The 20,743-nt window shown below is 43.2% G+C and overlaps 1 protein-coding gene across 2 annotated transcripts in view; it reads left to right on the forward strand.

Moving 5' to 3' along the window:
• Positions 1-20,743, forward strand: part of LOC127063814 (TBC1 domain family member 14-like) — a 157,252-nt gene that overhangs the window by 56,350 nt on the left and 80,159 nt on the right. The window contains exon 4 of one of the 2 annotated variants that reach the window (XR_007781491.1): positions 9,214-9,251. The gene's annotated coding sequence lies outside the window, so the exon portion shown is untranslated. Of the gene's footprint in view, positions 1-9,213; positions 10,783-20,743 lie in introns of those variants that run through there. The other variant, XR_007781492.1, reaches the window with a different exon arrangement.

Raw genomic sequence — 20,743 nt, forward strand, 5'->3', positions numbered from 1 at the left:
AAGCCCAAAGCGTCGACGTGTAATTCGGATTACTCTCCTCTCTTTTTTATCGAATTCTTTTTTCTTTTTTTCTTTCTTCTCTCTTTTACTGATCGCGAATCGGCATCGCGATCGAAACGTGGAACACGGTAAACCCATCTTTCCGTTAATTCCTCTCGCGAGAGCAAACGATTCATAATAAATAAGCCAAATACCGGTAGGAATATATCCAACGAATTTCAAACGGATTTATTCGACGTACAGAGATAATTTTTCAAAGTTGCGCCGTTGAGACTAATTCTAGTTTTGTCTTTGACCTAATTCCTCCTTTCTCTCTCTCCCTCTCACTGTCCGTCTATCTATCTGCCTCTCGAAGGGCCGGGAGAAAAAGAAGGAGAGAGAGTAAGAGCGATAAGTCGATACCGTTAGCTCGAAAATGAATCCAATATCTCTCGTACATGATCGCGAGAAGAAGGAGGATGAAAGGAAAGCAGTCATGTCGAGGGTAAGAAATTCCCTCGCGAGAGATGCTTCTCTCTCTCTTTCTCTCTAAAATTCGTCTTAAATCTCGAAACAATTTTCGCCATTAACGAGATCCGAGAAAGAAGGAAACGGAGCGAAGGTTCGCGGCGATAACCCGAGAGCAAATTCCTCGGGGCCGCTTTGGAACAAACTTTCTCTCTCTCTCTCTCTCTCCCTCTCTTTCTTTCATCGACGAGTAGAAAAGAAGAGAGGATGTCTTCGAACGTCGCTCGCGAGCGCTTTTATCGCGGCTCGATCCCGTTCGACGCGCGTAATCCCGAACGCTGAAGGGATCGAAAGAAAGAAAGAAAGAAAGAAAGAAAGAAAGAAAGAAAGAAAGAAAGAAAGAAAGAAAGTAAGAAAGAGAAAAAGCGAAGGTGTCGTGTACGTACATACATATATGTGTATACTTTTATACGTGTGTGTCTCGCCATTCGGTTAGGTTAAATTTACCGACACGCTTCTGCGGCTGCGCTGGCAGCCTCGAGGCCGTATCTCTATCCTCCTTTCTCCCTTTATTCTTCCTCCTCTTTCTCCTTTCTTTCTTCGTCCTCTTCTTCGTCATCTTCTTCTTCTTCGTCTTCTTCTTCTTCTTCTTCTTCTGCTCGTCGTGGCTTTATGATTACCTCCGCAAAGGCGAACCAACCGTCCGTCCGAGAAGAGCCTTCACGGTGGAATCTCGGTTGGCATCTATTTAACAGAGAACGACGCCGACGGAGTTCCTTCTGCACGAACCCTGGACGTCCCGCTGAGCGCGAGAGGAACCCGCGACGCCCTGCTCAAAGCCAACCTTCCTCCAAGTAGGATAGATCGCGCCTTTCCTCTTGGCGAACATCGATTATCTCTCGGCGGAGTTTCGAGTATCTTACACCTCTTTCAAAGGGATCTCTACCGTTAGTTTTAAAGGAGTCCGATAATAATTTGTGTACATAATAAAGCTCGAGAGGAGCTTTTAGGAATCGTTTCTTTCTCTTTCATTCTTTTTCTTTTTCTCTCTTCTTCTTACTCTCTCCCTCTCTCTCTCTCTCTCTCTCTCTCTCTTTCTTCCCTTCTATTTGTCCATTCGTTTCAGCGATAAGGAAAGCATTGGAAATATGATTTATGATAGAGAGATAGGTACCATCATTTACTTGCACGCTCGAAAGATTACGAAGATAAGAGAAAACGCGTTAGGAGAGAAGAAGAAGAAGACAGAGAGAGTACGTAAATCCGTTTGAGAGATAAGCTCGATACTATAAAATTCAATTGTTTCGCGAGGATGAGAGGATGTAATTCCGTGGTAAAGTGCCGAGTAGAAAAGAGGGTTTTAGAGAGAGAGAGAGAGAGAGAGAGAGAGGAAGTTGGAGGTCCGATCGTCCGGCACTTTCGTAAGCCCGATATTTCCACCCACGAAGCGAGGAAACGGCGCTCGAAGTCGAGGCATATAATAAAGAAGCAAGCGTGTTCGAGACGGTCTTTCCAAGGAGAGGAGGAGAAGGAGGAGGAGAAGGAGGTATTTCAAATGAAATAGACTATAAAATGAACCAGGCGAGTCCGATCGCGTACCCTTCTACCACTTCTTTCCTCTCCGCTTCGCTCTTCTCGTCCTCTTTATCGAGACGAGGCCGGAAGCGCTCTGGTCGTTTATATACCGTCGGTTCGGTAAGAACTTCGCTCGTGCGTTTTATCATTTTCATGCGATTCTAGGAAATAGAAAAGTCGTAAAGCTCGAGTTACCAGAGAGGTTTCCTGCGATTTTCTGGACTTTGGCTGGATGGATACGAGAGAACGAGTGCTCGTGTATGTAGGAGTGAAACAGAGCGAGGGAGAGAGAGAGAGAGAGAAAGAATGGGAGGACTACCCGCTGAGAGGGCTGAGAGGGACGTCCCGGATCGTCGGGTGAGATAGCTCGCGCCTCTTTTCAACATCCAACGGATTGATTATGGGCCCGGCGTTCGGTTTGTGCCGCCTGAGAAACCTACGCCCGTGCTCCCCTTCTTCTTCTCCTTCTCTCTTCGTTTAGCAGGGCTCATCGCGTACCTTTCGTTCGTTCGTTCGTTCGTTCGTTCGTTCGTCTGATCAACGACGGACAGGATCGAGACGGTTTCTCTTATCCGTTCTCTATCGACGTTCCTCGACGTTCCAATTTCTTTTCTCGAACCTTAACGGATCGATCTATACAAGTCGGGACAATTTTATTTATCGCGTTAACTTCTTCCACTTTTTCCAACGATTTTTACATTTCATTTTTCATTACATCGAACGGATATAGATATTTCTTGTTAACGAATTAGTTTTCGTTTTATCTATACGTAAAAAAAGATCTATCTAAATAATAAAAAGGTAGTAGGAGAAAAAAACATTGTCTGGCGAGATTCGATTCGATTCGATTCGATTCGATTCGATTAATTTGTTATTCGAAAGAAAAATCAGATCCTTTTGGGAGTACCGAAAGTTCCCTTATCGATCCTCGATACCTATTTGGTAAGGTTCGACGGGTTTCGAGGCATCTCTCGAGTCGGCCCTCTTCTTCGCGTACGCTCACACGCGTACGCACACACACAAACATATATATATAAATATATATAAATATGTGTGTGTATATGTATAAGTACCTACACGTGCGCGCATATATATCTTCCCGCGCGAAATTGCTCGGCCCGCTTTTCAACAACATCCAGCTGATCGATTATGGCCGTCCGACGGCTTTGAGTAATGCTCGCTTACCTTCGCCGCAAGTGCTCTCTTTTATTCGTCGGATCTCGTCCAAGACGATGCCGTCCTCTCCTCTCTTTTTCGGAACAAAAAAATCATCCTCGTGCCATCAAAAATTTCGACAATATTTCTCGATAAATTCCTTTCATTTTTTATTTCAAGTTTCTCTCTCTCTCTCTCTCTCTCTCTCTCTCGCTCGATTAAATCTTTTTTCGATACATCGAATCATCGAAAATCTTGGAAATCTTCGTTTCTTCGAGACGTGGAAACCGTGGAAAAGGACAAAAAGATGTTAAGAAGGGTGAATCTTCGTCAAAGGAGAATTACGTATTGCGGCTTGTGCAAGACCGCTCGCTCGAGTTAGAGTTTAATTAATGCACGAGCAAAAATTCCCGCTTGTCCGAGCACCGTACTAACGGCCACTCGCGTATATGCATACGAACATAGGTACACGAGCTTGTATGTATCGTCTTATACGTGTTTTCTCTCTCTCTTTCTCTCTCTCTCTCATGCGATATTCCTCTTGTACGATATTTCTCTCGTGACGTAAGGGCATAAATATCAAGGGGAAAGGGATGTGTTCGTGACCTAGCGTGCTCGAGCAGGAAGTGCCGTTTTATTAAAATAAAACGGGAAAGAAGGGCGGACAGAAAAAAGTGTGGATTTATCGAAAGTGTTAGATGAAAGGAAGAGAGAGAGAGGGGGGGGGGGGGGGAAGATAAATAATCTTATCGTTGTATGGGTTAACAACCGGTGAGGTCGATAAATGAACGATGCACCGCGTCGACGATCGAACAATTAAAAATTCAACGGCAGACCGAATGATTTTCTAATACTTTCGAGTTCTCTCTCTCTCTCTCTCTCTCTATGTGTGTGTGTGTGTGTGTGCGAACAGCGAACGATTCGTCGAATTTCATTCTGTCTGAAAACGTTCGGAAAATCGAACGCGATCGAAATTCGCGCGGTGGAATAACGTTAAACGCGTAGAGGGGTCGATGGAAAAAAGAAAGAGAGAGAAGGAGAATTGTTGAAAAATCGTTTTATTTGAAAATGCAACTCGCTGGGAGATCGAAGCGCGTTCGTTTTTATATTTCGATTTCGGTCGCGTTCCGTTCGACGGCGTTGCACCGTCGCGCAATCAGTATTTCAATATGTTTCACGATTGCGTTGTAAACGTTCACCGATGCTTTCGTAAAAATTCTTCAAATGCCGGGACCGGCCGCTTTTTAACTGCGCCCGTAATATTCACTTTTCTTTCCAATTAAAAATCTTGTCGATCGTTTGCGAACGATTCGAACGGACGCGTCTCGATCATCTTTTCGCGTATTCGACCCTGCGTGGTATTCTCTATCTTTTTTGTCGTCTTTTTTATCCGCTCTTTTTTTTCTTGTTCTTCTTCTTTTTTGTCCTCCGTTTTTTTTTCCTCCGAAAAAGCTAATGACAACGACAAAGTCTATAAATCCGCTCGATGAAAAAGTTTGCTCTATCCTGTCCCGCATTCGCGACTGAATTTTTTATTCCACGAGGAGAACACAGAACGCGTTGTGCCGACGCGCACAAACGCACACGAGTATTCGTGGTAACACGGATTAGCGCGATCTCAAACAGCGATACACAGAGAGAGAGAGAGAGAGGGAAATAGGGAGGGAGGAAGGGAGGAACAGCGCAAAGGGAGTTTCGTATATCCGGCAGCGCGTTTCTAATTCCAGTGCAGTGCCGAGCCGGCGATATCGTCAAACAATTACAAATGTAACAGGATTGGCAACGGTGCGTCCATGCTCGCGCGTCATCATATTGGCCGTGATTACGCGTCCGCAATGGGAACTAACGTGGGCGTACGCTCTCGCTCGCACCGTACCTTCTAATCTGATTACTTATTAGTTTGCGTTAGAATCGAAATAGGCCAGTTCTCCGCTTTCCCTGAATCGTCGATGAGAGATGAGAGATGAGAGATGAGAATTTCGTCGTTGTAACGTACCGTTCGCATAACGCATTTTCCAAATAATCATCGCAATTTTCAACCGTCTCGATGGAAATTCGTCCTAATGTAGGAGGATCGATCGAAACGTTCTTCCAAATTTTTCGACGCTCGTATCCGGACGCACGTGCCGCATACGTACGTACAGAATCCTTCCTTCTTCCAAATCGATCACGTAATTACGCTTCGTCGAACGGACACCCGGATGTAGCAGACGTTACGCTCGGAGATTCTAATCTGATTAGCGATTAGTTCGAGTTCGAATTATAACGTTAAAGCCCTGGAAAGCTTTACCGTAGGATGGGCAAATAGCGTAATAACGTCATTAAATTATTGAAATATTTCGGTGCACGTACGTACAACAAACTAGAAAAATAAACGGGAATGTATTTATAATATGTGGACGTTCGTAACGATCGTACGTGTGTTGCCGTAAATACGTTTAATTCCATTTAGTTGCTAACTGGAATATCGTCTATTCGTCCTTAAAATCTACGATCGAATTTCGGTTTCTTTCATTCGATTAATTAAAATCGACGTTTTGTACGCAGAAACGCTCGTGAGATAAGCCATAATACGATAAAACCCGATACGCGTTGCTTTCGAATTTCGTTTCGTCGATCGAGTTTTCCTTTTCTTCTCTTCTTCCCTCCTGGAAAGCAATAATAATTGAGATATTAAACCAGTCGCATCGATAACTTTCGTTCGACCGATTAATTCTCGATTCGTGGAAAATCGTGGAAAGAACGATAAAGGAAAGGAACTTGGCGACGATCGAGCTCCGTTTATCGTTAAACGATTCGTTTTCTTTCTACGCGATTGATTTTTTCTTTTATTTTCGGTGAAGTCTCGTTAAATTCCTTTCGGTCTTTTGCGATGCCATGGATAGATGTAGAAGGAGGAAGATAAAGAAGGACGGTCACGCGCGAACGTGGAATTTAAAATGGTCCGCGTCTCGTATATATTCCCGCGGACCAGTTTTCTTTCTCGAGGAAATCTTGAGCGAGGAAGGAGCACGAAGGGAAAGAGAGAAGGAGGAGGAGGAGGAGGAGGAGGAGGAGGAGGAGGAGGAGGACGCGAATAAGACGAAGGCAGATATATATATATATATCTTCGCGTATAGTAGGCAATAGAGATAGACGAAGAAAGGAGAAGGAAAATAAAGAGAGAGAGAGAGAAAGTAGTTAAATATAAAGGAGAGAAAGAGAAAGAGAAGAGCAAGCGCGAATTAGCGAACGTCGGCCCTCGGATTCCCGTCGTGATAGTGCGATGCATACGTAATGCGTTTCACGGCAGGCTGCCTTCGCGACCTCTCTTTCTCTCCTTCCTTTTCTCCTCTCTCTCTCTCTCTCTCTTTCTCTCTCTCCACTCTCTTCCATTCTTCAACAACAAGGATCTCTTTTTGCGGCGGCCGTCATAAGTCCGTTCTCGTCCTTTCGAGACCCTTGAGCGCTTTCAGCGTGATGCATCCAACGAGAAGGTGTTAGTAAGAGGAGAAGAGAGAAAGAGAGAGATCCTTTCTCGCGAGAGTCGCGGGGGTGGGTGAAAGAAAGAGAGAAAGAGCTCTTGGTTTATTCTCGCGTCGTACTTGGTTAACGGCGGCCGTAAGCATGAGAGGACCGACTCCCAAAGATTCCGCCATTGTCCGACGCCTCATCTTCTTTCTTCCTCCTGAAAAAAGGACCTCTTGGCACCTGCACCGACGCCCTCGAGATGCACCACTTCTTTTCTTCCTCTCTCTCTCTCTCTGTTTCTTCTTCCTCTTCTTTCTCTTCTTTCTCTTTTTATTTCTTCTTCGATCTTTTACTCTTTACCTTTTTTTTCCTCTCCTTTTCCACTCCTTCTCGATCTCGTATAAATATAATATCATCGAAATCATTTTTATTCGTTGTTCAGGTGAAACGCAATTCCGTACCCCATAGTTAAATTTATATTATATTTATTCATAGAAAAATTGCATTTATTTTCGTTCGAATATCTTTTGTAGTTTTATTTCGCGTGTATATGTAGGTATATATGTATATATAATGGACGTTCGTCTATGGACGTAAAAGTGCAGAAAAACCATGAAAATCTCGTTTGATAACGCGCGGTTATTTAAAAGTGGAACGGAAACACGTAGCGTTATTATCTAACATCTTTATGTCCACTAAATCATCTACTCCTATCGGCTTTTTTTTTTTTTTTTTTCATTCCTTTTTTTCCGTAATTTTTCCTAATAGCTCGTTCCATATCTCATTGCGTAATACGTTTTGTCAGATTCGTCGTGAGGTCGTATTTATCATAAGTACGACGATTATCAGCGAGTTAAAATTTGCGATAGTTTCTTTATTACTGACAAAGACGCGAATGCGTTTGCGAGTGGCGTACTATACTATACGTCGATTATTCGTCACGTCTCGTTATAGTTATAGTTGTAACGTAGTAGAGTTGAACGAGGCTAGACACGGATCGGCGGCTGCAGCTGTTTCGTATCGTTCGCATGTGCAAGCACGTTTCCATGACGAAAACGGCGCCGAGCATCGACCGCCCTCGCGATCTCCTCGCCTACGTTCTCGAGCTCGTTTAATACCTCTTCCTTGATTTCAAGAGCTACCGAAACGAATTTCACTGTATCGAGGCAGACGAAGAGAAAGAGAGAAAGAGAGAAAGAAAAAGAGAAAGAAAGAAAGAAAGAGAGAGATAAATCGAACGGAGGATAAAACGGACGTAATGATGTCCGGACGATCGTTGGATAATAGCCGATCTGTGAGAAATGAGTAATAACGTATAAAATTTATGGCAACGAAAGAGAGAAATAAAGAAATAGAAAGATAGTTCGTATTTCAATACGGCACAGAGAAAGTTAAAGTTTTATTAGCGTCATTTCGTTTCCATGCTAGTTTAAAACTCATTATGGCAAATTAAGTGGCACTTTCATTCTCTCTCTCTCTCTCTCTCTCCCTCTGTCTATCTATCTCTTTTTTTCTTTTATCTTTACCACGAACAAAATTATACAGCAATCGTATTAAATCAAAGTTTACCGCTTGTAATCAATCATGTTGGTAGGAATATACATACCTATGTTTAGGTAGCATGTGGTTTAGTTCAATGAGAAATACCGAAAATCGACGGGGTCGCACGCAAAGTCGCGAGCAAGATTCCTCCTTCGTCTCTCTCTCTCTCTCTCTCTCTCTCTCTCTCTCTCGTCTGACGACGAGCGGAAAGCTTCGAGCATCCAATTTTCCCTTCCGACGCTTTGCACCCTTTGCTATCGCGTGTCGTATCGCAATTTCGCGTTAACGCGTTAATACGTTATTAACGATCGAGCCACGATGCGATGGTTAGAACGCCACGCTAAAAGCTTCGAAATATGTATTTGGCTTCCTAGTTTCTGAGGAGGATCGAGTTAACTTCTTCCTACGAGAAAGATCGTGTCTTACGTGTGCTCGACGTAATTCAATTCTTTTAACAATAAATTTGAAGTTGCTCTAAAGTTCAACATCGGATATTGTTCTTCTTTTCTTTTCTTTTTTTTTTTATGTACATATTATCACAAGAAAGTAACGTCAAACGTTGTAAATGGATGATACGAGACGACAATGAAACGAAATATATCAGTTAAAAGTGAGACTCTTTGGAATCTCTTTTCTCGCGTTTTGAATATATAAATATAACTTATCCGTATGGCAATCGGTGTTAATGACATCGTTAAAATGCTAGAGAACACTCCGGTTTAATAACGGTCCATAACTCTCTCTCGGTAAACACGGTGTGTACTTGAAACGAAGCATATGGTGTAACACCTCGGCTACATCTTATTACTGGTGTAAAAAGCGACGGGAGCTTAAGCCGACGCATATGGGAGCATCGCTATTTTATTGGTTTACCTTTTTTTCTTTCTTTCCTTTTTTCTTTCTTCTTCTTCTTCTTCTTCTTTCAAAGTCCTAACACGAGGGAAGGTCCTAATAATAAATTTTAAACTTATTTATACTGTATCTACATTATTTCATTTCGATGCGCACGCAGAGAGCTAATCGTAAATTATTTTTTGATTTCAGGCGATCGGCTTATCTGTTCCAACATATATGATTCCGAGGTACGTACACGTATGTAGAACCTAATAACCATAGTCACTTATTATGAATCGAGTTGAACGCGTTCACGTTCATCCAGCTGCATTTGCCGGTGATTTCATTTGAACAAGGTAACGCGATGTTTGTTCGAGGAAAGTTCTAATCCCGGAAGCGAGTGCATCGGGAATGTTGAGACTCATAACAGAAACTAAATTATGACTTCGACTTTACTTACCGATAAGCAAACCTTCTTAACGAATCTCTTAGCAACGGCTGGGTCGTTTGTTCGTTGGTTTTTTCGTTCGTTTTTTCGTTCGTTCGTTCGTTCGTTTCGTTAACGACAATCCTTAGCGAAAATGATCAATTTATTCGTTAGAATCGTGATTCGTTTTACGAAGTAGTAGAAGAACTGCACCACCACCACCAGATCGTCATCACTATCTGGGCAAATCGTAATCGAGGACGCTCTCTCGCGCGAAATTCTTCAAGAGAAAGAAAAATAAACGAGTTAGGAACGAGCGCCTTTGACTATCGATACGCAAAACGAGATTGGCCGAGAATATTTTTGCGAGGAACGAGAAAACTAGGAAGCCTGTCTTGTTTCGTTTCTTACGAGAAGGCGGAAGCGTGCGAACGTAAACAGAGAATAGGCGAAATTCACGCTTCGGAGAAAATGAGAGAAAGAGAGAAGGAGAGAGATAAAGAAACAAGAAAGAAAAAAGAGAAAAAGAAGGAACGTCTTTCCCTTCTTTTTTCTTTTACGGTGCACAGTTTTGCTTCGTTCGTGTCTTTTCCGTGTAAACTCCTCGATATCCGGTACAGGACTGTTTCGATGTTTCTCCTATAAACCTGACCGCGTTGTCTAGTTGCATCTTCGTCGAAGTAGGGAAGATGGAAGAAACGAGAAGGAAAGAGAGAGAGAGAGAGAGAGCGAGATCTTTATCGATTTCTTCTCGTCATAGCATCGTCGTTTTGATAGAGAGAGAAAGAGAGAAAGAAATAAAGGAAGAATTCTACTACGAAATCCTGAATAATGTAGCGTTTCGTGAACTTGGAAATGGTCGAGAACGTAGGAAGCTTCCGGATAATGTTGCGAATAGCTTTTCAGAAGGAGAGAGAGAGAGAGAGAGAGAGACGCGTTTAAATCGGTAGCGTTGAGCCAAGGCGATCCGAGCACGTCTTTCTCCATTTTCTTTTCTTTTTTCTCCATTTCGTTGTCTTTCAGCCTTTCTCTAGATAAGGACACGTTCTCGCATCGCGTACTTTCGATCGTTACGTCGATTTTTATCGACGTCTTCGGGCGTGACGAGGTGGAAGAGATAAAGAGGAAGAGGGAGAGAGAAAGAGAGAGAAGGAAATAGAGAAATAGCTGTACAGACGTTCGACATTATTTCAGCATTGAAAAGAGAATCTTTCGCGGAAGTCCTCGCGAAGACGTTGTAACTCGATTTGTCCGTTACCATTCGTTCTAACTTACGGAAAAGAATCTCGATAGATTCTTCGGTTTAATACGGAAATACAAAAGGAAAGAGAGAGAGAGAGAGAGAGAGAGAGAGAGAGAGAGAGAAAGCACTATCGTCGATGGAGGATAATAAATTATATGGTATAATTAGTGCGAAACGATTCGAATCTGGAACGACAACAATAATAGGGGGGTGCTAAAAAGCAAACACGGTAGACGTCCTGCTACTATGCGTCTATGTAGGTTACGCGTGATTTACGTTCACCGCAGTTACGTTATCGCGGATATCGAAGTTCCACCCGCTTAATGAAATTATCATCGATGTTTATACGGCACGGTACACACGCTTTGCGGTTGGCCCTCCTAACATTTGCGTTGTTAGGATCTAAATGACATTTCGATTAGTCGATCCGTTGTAAGTACCTGACGCGACCTTCGTAAAATCAATTAAAACCCGGACGAACGGTCGCGATTTATTTATTTTATTTATTTATTTATTTATTTTAATCTTCTTTTTCTCCCTTACACTTTTGTCTTCTTTTTTATTTATCTTTATTTTTAGTCCTTTATCGTCTACTTAAAATCGAAATCAAGGGGATCATACTCCGCGGAGGTCCGAGGAAAAGCACCCGGGAAAACCGGTCATGGCTACGGCCAAGGATTATCATGTCGAGAGGAGGATGATGAGGAGAGCGTGGAGGTTAAGGGAGGAAGGTGAGGGGAGGACTCGAAACGAGGTAAAAATTGATTCGGCAGGTGAAACCTCCGGCTCTGTTCTCTGTTGATTTAAGCAACGTACCGGCTGTGCCGTGCTCTATAATCATGCCGAGCACTCCGTTATTACTCCGCCGCCAGTGCCTATCTTCTCTCTCAGCCTCTTCTTCCGTCCTGGTTCTCTCTTTCTCTCTCTCTCTCATCACACACACACACACACACTTTCGGCTTTTTCCTTCTTTTTCCTCCTCGTTCCTTCTCTTCATCCACGTCTTCGTCTCTTTCTCGACGCGATTCCCTCCCAGGAACGAGTCTCTCTCTCTCTCTCTCTCTCTCTCTCTCTCTCTCTCTCTATCATTGACTCCATCTTTTTCTCATCTCTCGCTATCTCGCTCGCACCCCTTTGTTTCTCAACGGATCTTCTTTCTCTCTTTTTCCCTTTCGTATTCTTTTTCTTCCGGCCTCTCTCTTTATCTATCCAACTTTCTCTCTCTCTTTCCTTCAGTCACTCACTCACTCACTCTCTTTCGGTTCTCGAGAGACTCTTTCGTTCGACTCCACGCTGCATCCTCGGTAACGAGGATAACGAGGATCGACTCTAAAACCGCAAATAATAAATGCTTTTCTGTGGCCCGTAACGTCGTAAAATTCGAAGCGTGATCTTCTCGCGCTGCCGGAGAGAAATCGGTGCGAGCGAGAAGAGAAGAGAAAATCTGTGTGTGTGTGTGTGTGTATGTGTGTGAGAGAAAGAATTCCGGCGATCGAACCGAAGGAATTCCAAACGCGAAGGAAGGTTCCACCAAGTGGGTCCAAGTCGTAGCGAAAATTAGTAAGAAACGTAAGCTCCCGCAGTTTTCTCTCCCTTTTCAAGGACTTTGCTCGATGTCTTTCCGATCGTTTGCTCGTTCAAGCATCTTGGGAGAGTAGAAATGACTAGGACAGAAAAAGTGAAAAAACGAGTATGCGCGTGAAAGAGAGAGAGAGAGAGAGAGAGAGAGAGTGAGATAGGAAAAGAGGATGTCCGATCGTTTCCGGTTATTCTTAGATTCCTTTGTGATCCGTCCCTCCTCGAATCGTTTCCACCCATTTTCCGGGTGGAATAAGTACCTATCGAAAAATTTTTCCGAGATGAAAACAACCCTTCTCGATAGTAACCCTTCTCGTAAGAAAATAATAATATCGATGCTTTCGAAGAAACCCGACGAATTTCACGAGGACATGTAAGCCTTACTACGGTAGTTTTAATAAATTCGAAAGGAAAGTAGTACTCGCGTAGATTCACTCGAAGGATGACTAGATGTTTGTAGCACGAATAGACTCGAGTGGATACATAGGCGTTTTTATCTGTATACGTACAAACGTGAACGATAAAATGGCTCGTGCGGACTCGTCTCTCGAAACGAGCGAGAATTTCAAATTCACGCCTCCTTTCAACGAATGAAAGAAGAAAGCGGGAAGGGGGAGAATAAGGAAGGAGGATGCAAGAAATGGAAAGCGATACCGTAGAGACAAAACGATCGTCCACCCACGACTTAAACATTAACCCTCCTCCCAGCGACACGCACTAACACAAACGCGCGCGCGTTCGAGCGAGTAAATTGTAGTCGCCGGTGTCCGCCCCATCGTTGCGCGCGCGCATAACTTCCTTTTATTTATACCACTTTGAACCGTTTCACCAACGTCTAACGCCTCCTCCTCGACTTGTCAAGCCTGGGACATCGTATCATTTTTTATTTCTTTCGAGTCGCCTTCGGAGAGAGAGAGAGAGAGAGAGAGAGAGAGAGAGAGAGAAACAAAGGAATACGCCGCTTTCCTCTCTCGCTCCTCTCATTCCTGTCGTTGACTATGTTTATTCAAATGAGAGACTTGTAATTCGGCAATTCACTGGGCCCGACGACTCACCACCGTGCAGCGTCTAAAATCGAATGACGTTTCGTGTTATGTGCCGAGAAATTCCATTGGAGAATTCCATCCTTCTTTTTCTTTCTCTCTTTGTCTCTCTCTCTCTCTCTCTCTCTCTCTCTCTCTCTCTCTCTCTGTGTGTGTTCTCTTTCTTACTTCTTCGCAACTCCTCCTTCTCCTTATTCGTTTTCGTTCTCTCTCAGAAAATTCTCAACGCTTTTCGAAAAGACCCAACGTCGCACGTAAATTTATCGACTCGTTTCTTCACCTGTACGCAAACGTCTCACCTTCGTTTATTTCGACTTAACCGAGAGAGAAACTCGAACGAGCGTTGTTCGAGATTCGTTCGCTCGCTCCGTCCTTTTATTGTTCCGTGAAAAGCGAATAATCCGTGAGATTGGTAATCGCATTATGCGGTTTCATCTTTCGGAAGTGCTCTAAAGCGTTTCCGAAGCGGTCGATTATGGATGGATGCTCGTAAGTTTTCCTTCGAGTTTCATTCGGCGGAACTCTTTACGAACGTTTCCAACGAATCTTCGTTGGAACATTTATCGTCGTAATCGGTGCGCGATCCAATATTTCCGATAAAGCGTATCATCGATTTTCATCGTGTTTCGGAAAACGTTTTTGAAAATTTACCACTTGACTCGTGCCGAGCGTCTCTTTCGTGACGCGTCGTTCGTTCGTTCGTTCGTTCGTTCGCGTACGTAACGTCACCCACTGAACGATACGAACAGCTGTTGTTCATCCTAGAAAGAGAATCTATATTCGGTGCTCCAAATGAAATCGGAAACGCGAAGGTGCCACAGAACTTGGCCGGCTTTCAATCCAAACGGTGTCGTCGTCGATATCACGCGACTTTTGTGATACAAAGAGACAGACAGACAGACAGATAGATAGATAGATAGATAGACAGATAGATAGATAGATAGATAGATAGATAGATAGATAGATAGAAAACCTCGAAAACTTAATCGAGCGATAATCATCGAACGCAGAGCGTTTACTCAATCGATAATCCTTTGAACGTTAAATTCCACCTAATAAAATATATTCGCTGTCTCTTGGCGAATATATATCCCGAAGGATATCGTTGTACTTTGAAAAGAAAAAAAAAAAAAAGGAAACTATCGCGTAAGAAGAGCACGGCGTCGTCTAAGAGACGATGTATCCGTCGTATTTTACTTTTACAGCGGGTAAACGCCCTCCTCGTTCTTGTTCGCGAGGTAGGAAGGACGGAGCTAGCTTTTGTATTTTAAGAATTTTGTTATTGGGCTCGTTCCAATACCGACGAGCGTACAAAGTATAGGTGCACGTAGCGTACACGGAACTATCATTGTGCTCAAAGGCAAGAGGATCATAAATTATTGGTGCATGAAGTGCCGGGGCTAAGCGTTCGCCTTAGTCGTCGTTGTCTTCGTCGTCGTCGTCGTCGTCGACGTAGTATTGGTAATAGTGGTAGCAGCGACGATAGTAGTAGTGGTAACAGTAGTAGTAGTAGAAATAGCAGTGGTTGTGTGGTTGCTCGCTTGCCAAGCGATCTTGCCAAACGCAAGATTTAAAACAAACTTGACAAATGTTTATTATACGCCTAAGTTTTCGATAACGCGCGTTCGCAAGTGAGAATTGGAAAAGTTCCTTTGTTATCGTTTTAATCCATTGGCCCGCGTACGTATACGCGGATATAATCGAGTCCTTCGTATTCTTATATTTTTCCATATCCATAGATACGGATACGTAAGCAAAGAACATTTATATTATATCATTCCGTTAAGCAGAACGTTTTGGCAGCTTCGTGAAATATTAATATCTCGACTGTATACATATTAAGTGCGTACCCAAACTTTATGAATATTCATGGTGAAACATAATATTCCCGGTGGATACGTGGGAAACGGATGATTGATTTGTTGAATAATTCAATTTATTTAACAGCGAGAGAATAAGGATCGTGACGAGCTCCTCGAAAGTCGTCGTAGTCGTCGTCGACGTCGTCGTCGTCGTCTTTCGCGTGGTCAGAAGGAGACGGAATTAATCTGTGCTAATCGGTTCGAAGAAACGCCCGGTTTTTCGAGCGCTCTTTTATCGTATTTTATCGGCTACCCGAGCAACGATATTCTACTTTATTAGCATCATTCTCGGAGTCATTATTCATCGATGAGAGAGAGAGAGAGAGAGAGAGAGAGATGCATGCGTTCGAGTTACGAGAACGGATCGGACTAACGATGACAATTTGATAGCCCACCAAAAATCGTCTCCGGCGTGAAATTTAATCGGATTAGTCGATTATCATTCGTAAATATTTGCAATGATTTAGCATGCAAGGTATCCGTATAGTTATCACGCGGTAGCAGCAGCAACATCGGCAAAAGCTTTCGTTGGATCGCGCGAGGAATAAATCATGAGAAACTGGGTCGAGTGGCGTCTAAATCGGCGAATGGAGGTTTCGGACAACGAAAAGTCGAATCTTTCTTCTTTTTTTTTTCTCTCTAGGTGCAACCATCCGAGGAATTAGAATTTTAATCGAAGACAGGTAGCAGTTTTGTAATATTTAACGCGTATGTACCTTCATACGTAGCGCATACGTATCGCCGAACGTTTACGCGATCGAATCGACGCATCCTTTTTAAATACATTTTGGATTGGACGTATAAAGTATTCAAATCGCGTCGTTGCTTTCGTGACCGGCGTGCTTGCCTTTTCCCAGAGGGGGAAGAAGCGGCCCGCGACTCGAGAAACGAAGTAGGTCGAACTCGAGCACGGCGAGTGAGCGACGTGGAAGTCCCGACAGAAAAGCCTCCACTTCGGACAGGATGACGTGGATTTCGTTTCTACGAACTTTTACCCCTCGCTCGTCCTCTTATTCCCCTCGTCTTTCTTATTCCGTCTTTCTTAAAGTTAAACACGATTCGCGAGAGATTTATCGACGTTCATATCGAACCGGAATGGCTTCGCCGTCGGTTTCCTCGACTTTACGATACAGGAATATTACCAAAGATCTTGCTCGTATGATTTTTCGATTCCACGTTTCAGACGGATTTCCGGTAAGTAATCTGCGATCGTAAAAAAGAAAAAGAAAAGGAAGGTAACTATGTTAATTCGAAGTTCGACAAAACGGTCCGATCTCTCGATCATCGGTAATCTAGGTAATAACCTATCCAGGGATAAACGGCGATCGACTCGATCGATCCAACTTCAAATCTAAACGTCAATCACGATCGGTAAAGGTCACGAAGCCATTACGAGGATCGTTGAGAGTAAGGAAAATGTTCGCCTTTTAGAAGTCCCGGCATCGTACTCGGAATAATAACTCGGCGATACGTACCATCGTTGCTTCGAACTCTCTAGGGAAAGGGCTATTCGAATCGCCCTTCCAATTATAACTCGCAAAGCTGAAAATTTATGCTTCCGTCGTTTCGTCCTTTTTACCTCTCCTACACTTTTCTTTCAAAGGAAACACTCGAAAGAGAAGCAGAGAGAGGAGAGTAGTTGCGAAGACTCTTTAAACGATCCACGAGGCGACCGTTAATAGAATATTTCTGACTTTGAAACGTCGAAAAAGTAGAGAAAAATGTCGAGTTACGATACTCGTAGCAAGGGCCACGAACAAATTTCCACGTTTACCCGATTTCTCGCTCGCGTTTGAGAGAGTGAGAGAGAGAGAAAGAGAGATGCTACCGTTCGAAAAGGTCCAGACAAACTGTGTAAATTTAGTTGCCAATTTAAAAGCAATTACCGCAAGCTGCACCGAGTGGCAAGTTTGTCGTTTCGGCCAATCCGGTTTTCATAATCGCAGCACGCTTCCTCGTAAATACCACGGCACTTTGTCATTCGAAAATATCGCTATCCTGCTGGGTGGTTCGAACGACTAGCTACTTTTCTCCATCCCTGTCTCTCTCTCTCTCTCTCTCTCTCTCTCGTCTCTTCCTCCTCTTTTTCTCTCCTTTTACAGATTTTACAAAGGGGTAGCATAATACCTGTCTCTTAACTCGCCGATTTCTCAAAGGTCTGTTAATATATCTAATTAATCGACTGATCGACCAGCAGGATAGAATGAAAATATTTTTCCTTTTCCTTTTTCGCGAAAAAAATCCACTAGAATCGCGGCAGAGCCAGATTTTCGTAGACTAGCGGGTGGTATCTCTTGAAAAGAGAGAGAAAAGAAAAAAAAGAAAAAAAAGGAAGGAAGGAAGAACAGGATAGAGGGATGGTAGAGCACGAAGGAGCAGCAGTTTGGCCCTGTAATTACGAGGAAACACGGGCTGACGAGAAGGAGAGCGAGAGAGAAAGAGAAAGACGGAAAGAGGATGAGGAGGGGGGTGAGAGTCGATCGAAAGGGTGGCGAGGAGATCTGCTTCGGGAGAGAAAGAGAAAGAGAAACCGAACCCTATAATCTCGCTGGGACCGCCCCTTGTTTGCTTGTATAATTACCCTGTGGCCCTCCTTCGATGAGGCCCCGACGGGCCTCGATCCGAGCGGTCGACTCGTCATTTCGTTCCCTTGCACGCTCCGCCATAATGCCGATATCATTACCTAATGCAGCGCGCATGCACGAGCGCATGCACGAGCGAATGCATCGGTGCATGCGCCCACGGCCTCGCGATATACCTACTTACGTTCGTATATCACTACGTATATCAGTCTACTATACTCTATCTTTCTTTCTTTCTCTGCGTTCGTATGACGTATCTTCTCTCTTTCTCTGTCTGTCTGTCTGTCTGTCTGTCTGTCTGTTTGTCTGCGTTTGTCTGTCTGTCTCTCTCTTTCTTTCTCGCTCTCTCCTCTCCTCTCCGCGATTTCTCAGGATCGACGTAATTGGCTTATTTGCATTGTTACGTCTGTTCTACCTTTACTTTCTTCCCTCGATCTCTCTCGGTCTCTTCTTTACCCCCACGCGATCCTTACGATGGATCGTTCGAAGGCGAATAAGAACGGGCCTGAGAGTAATGCAGCTTTGGTGTTCGACTGAAAAGTGCACTTTTCTCGCGAGAGACACGGCCGCAAGAATCGTTCGTCCTCTTTCTTTCTTTCTTTCTTTTTTTCCTTCCTTCCTTCCTTCCTTCCTTCCTTCCTACCTTCCTTCTTTCCGTTTCTTTCCTTTTTTCTCTTTTGCCATTGGAGAGATGCAAGTAGAGATAGAAATAGAGATAGAGAGAGCTTGAGGCCAGCGCCTTCGTTCCATCGATTATCTTTTATTACGTAAAATCGTTAACCGTATCACTTTAGTTTCTCGTGAGAATCGATTGATAGAAAATGCGAACCAAGAAAGACGATACGTATTCGTCCAAAGTAAAAGAAGACTTTAACTTTGTTTGCTTAAATTAACGAAACAAATTCGATATCTCGAGAGAACCGAGGTCAGCTTTTCTATATCCTCCGTCGTTTCGAATCGTTATACATCGATGTTTATCGCTTTATGTTCGCATTATACGATTCTATAATTCGAAAAAGATCGTTTGTCCGTAACGTTATAAAATTTTCATGAGCCCGACCATTTTGGCCCGTTTTATGATATCCCCGTCGAAAGGGCCGGATTTTCGGCTAGCGTATCTCCACTTATATACACACTTATATAGATATGTATATGTATGCATGTATGTATGTACATAGTCAAACGGGAACATTAAAATGGAAATATATAAAAGTTATATTGGCCGAGCACTGGATTTCTTTCTTTCTTTTTCTTTTTGTATTTTTTCTTTCTTTTTTTTTTTCTTTTTCTATCAAGTTGTAGCACGCGCGAAGGCGCGAAACTAAATCGCGAAATATATCTCCTGAAAAGAAAAGAAAAGAAAAGAAAAAGAAAAAAGAAAAGGAAAGGAAAAAAAGAAGAATCTTTCTGTTCGTGGCAAAGATAGAATCTCTATCGTACTTTAGTAACCACCGTGAATCCCTTCACGAAGCACGTCAGTTCGATGCGGTCGCGTTCACAATCGGTTCGAAGCAGCCGGCTACGGTTCGAGGACGGTTCAATTAGTTCCGTTCGAGTCCGCTTCGCTTCCTTCCGAGGCGGTTTAATGGACCCGCTCCCAGGACTCTATCTCCGATAATTTCATTCTTCGAGTTTAACGACGCTCGATAAGCAATTACACGTGGAATGGGACACGCATAATTATTACATTATGAAGAATAAACGGAGATACGAATAGGCGCGTAGATCGAAATTTCACGTGATATCGTATCGCGAATTCGTTCGCACGTCTTATCGTTTTCATTATAATATATATATATATATATTTTTTTGTCGTTGGAAACAAGGATCTACATACATACATATATTATTTTTATATATATATATAACTGTATAAAAAATATATATATATTTGTTTTTGTCGTTGGAAACAACGATCTACATATATACGTATATTATTTATATATATATATAAAACTGTATAAAAAAATATATATATATTTGTTTTCGTCGTTGGAAACAACGATCACGTAACTCGACTCTTCTGTCAACCCTCGCTACGCGTTCGTTTTCACCACCGAGAACGAAGCTGATCGGTGGACAACGGTAAGAGGAGTAGACTAATTCACGGACTAATTCAAGAGGGTTCGAAGTGGTGGGTAGGTAGATAGGTAGTAGTAGCCTACCGCAAGGGCAAACCATCGAGACACCCTGTGACATTCCACCGAGAAAGTATGCGGACTTTCATGACGTCGCTAACCGTGGTATTCCTTTGAACTCGGACCCACCTCCCTTTGCGTGGTTCTCCCTTTGCTTTCTCTCTCTTTCTCCCACCCTCGCACAGAGCGTTACGTTTTACCGACCCGTTTCCACCCTCTCCCTTAATTACACTCGTTATTAACTATTATACTGTTCATCGATGTATATCTAACGAGACCAAGACTTTGATCATTCTCTGCGTCTCGTTGTCGACGCCCGATTTTACTCTTATCAGAAATATCGATAGAAAGAAATGCATATTCGGATTTCGTATCTCAGATTTTTCGATTATTTGAAATTTACGAGAAAGATATCGTCAATTGTGGCACTTAAAGAATCATCGAACCAAGTTAGAGGTATTGGGGGAGAAAAAAGAGAAGTAACATTGATTGTTTTTCATCCTTCCTCTTCCTCTCTCTTTCTCTTTCTCTTCAGAGAGAGGATTCGTCGAAGATCATAAAATTTGTGGAACTCTCGTAAGCTACGTGGATTAACTCGCCATAGTTCATTGCGTTTAGCGAATGCGTTCCGAGCTTTCTCTTGTCCCCACTCGTATAAATTAGTGTCGTTTAATCCGCGTTACTGCGAGAACGTAAAAAGAGCTCAAAGTGCTAACGGAGAGGATTTAGTTGTTCTCTCTTTCTCTCTTTCCCTTTACGAGCATAGATCCAGGTTGGATTAGCGAGCCGCCGAGACGTTGCTCTTTCTTCGTCATGCGACATAATGCGGCATCCTTCGTTCGCAAACGCACGCGTACGCCTACGCAT

The sequence above is a fragment of the Vespula vulgaris genome, chromosome 5, assembly GCF_905475345.1.
Source record: "Vespula vulgaris chromosome 5, iyVesVulg1.1, whole genome shotgun sequence".
In the NCBI taxonomy this organism is placed as follows: domain Eukaryota; kingdom Metazoa; phylum Arthropoda; class Insecta; order Hymenoptera; family Vespidae; genus Vespula; species Vespula vulgaris.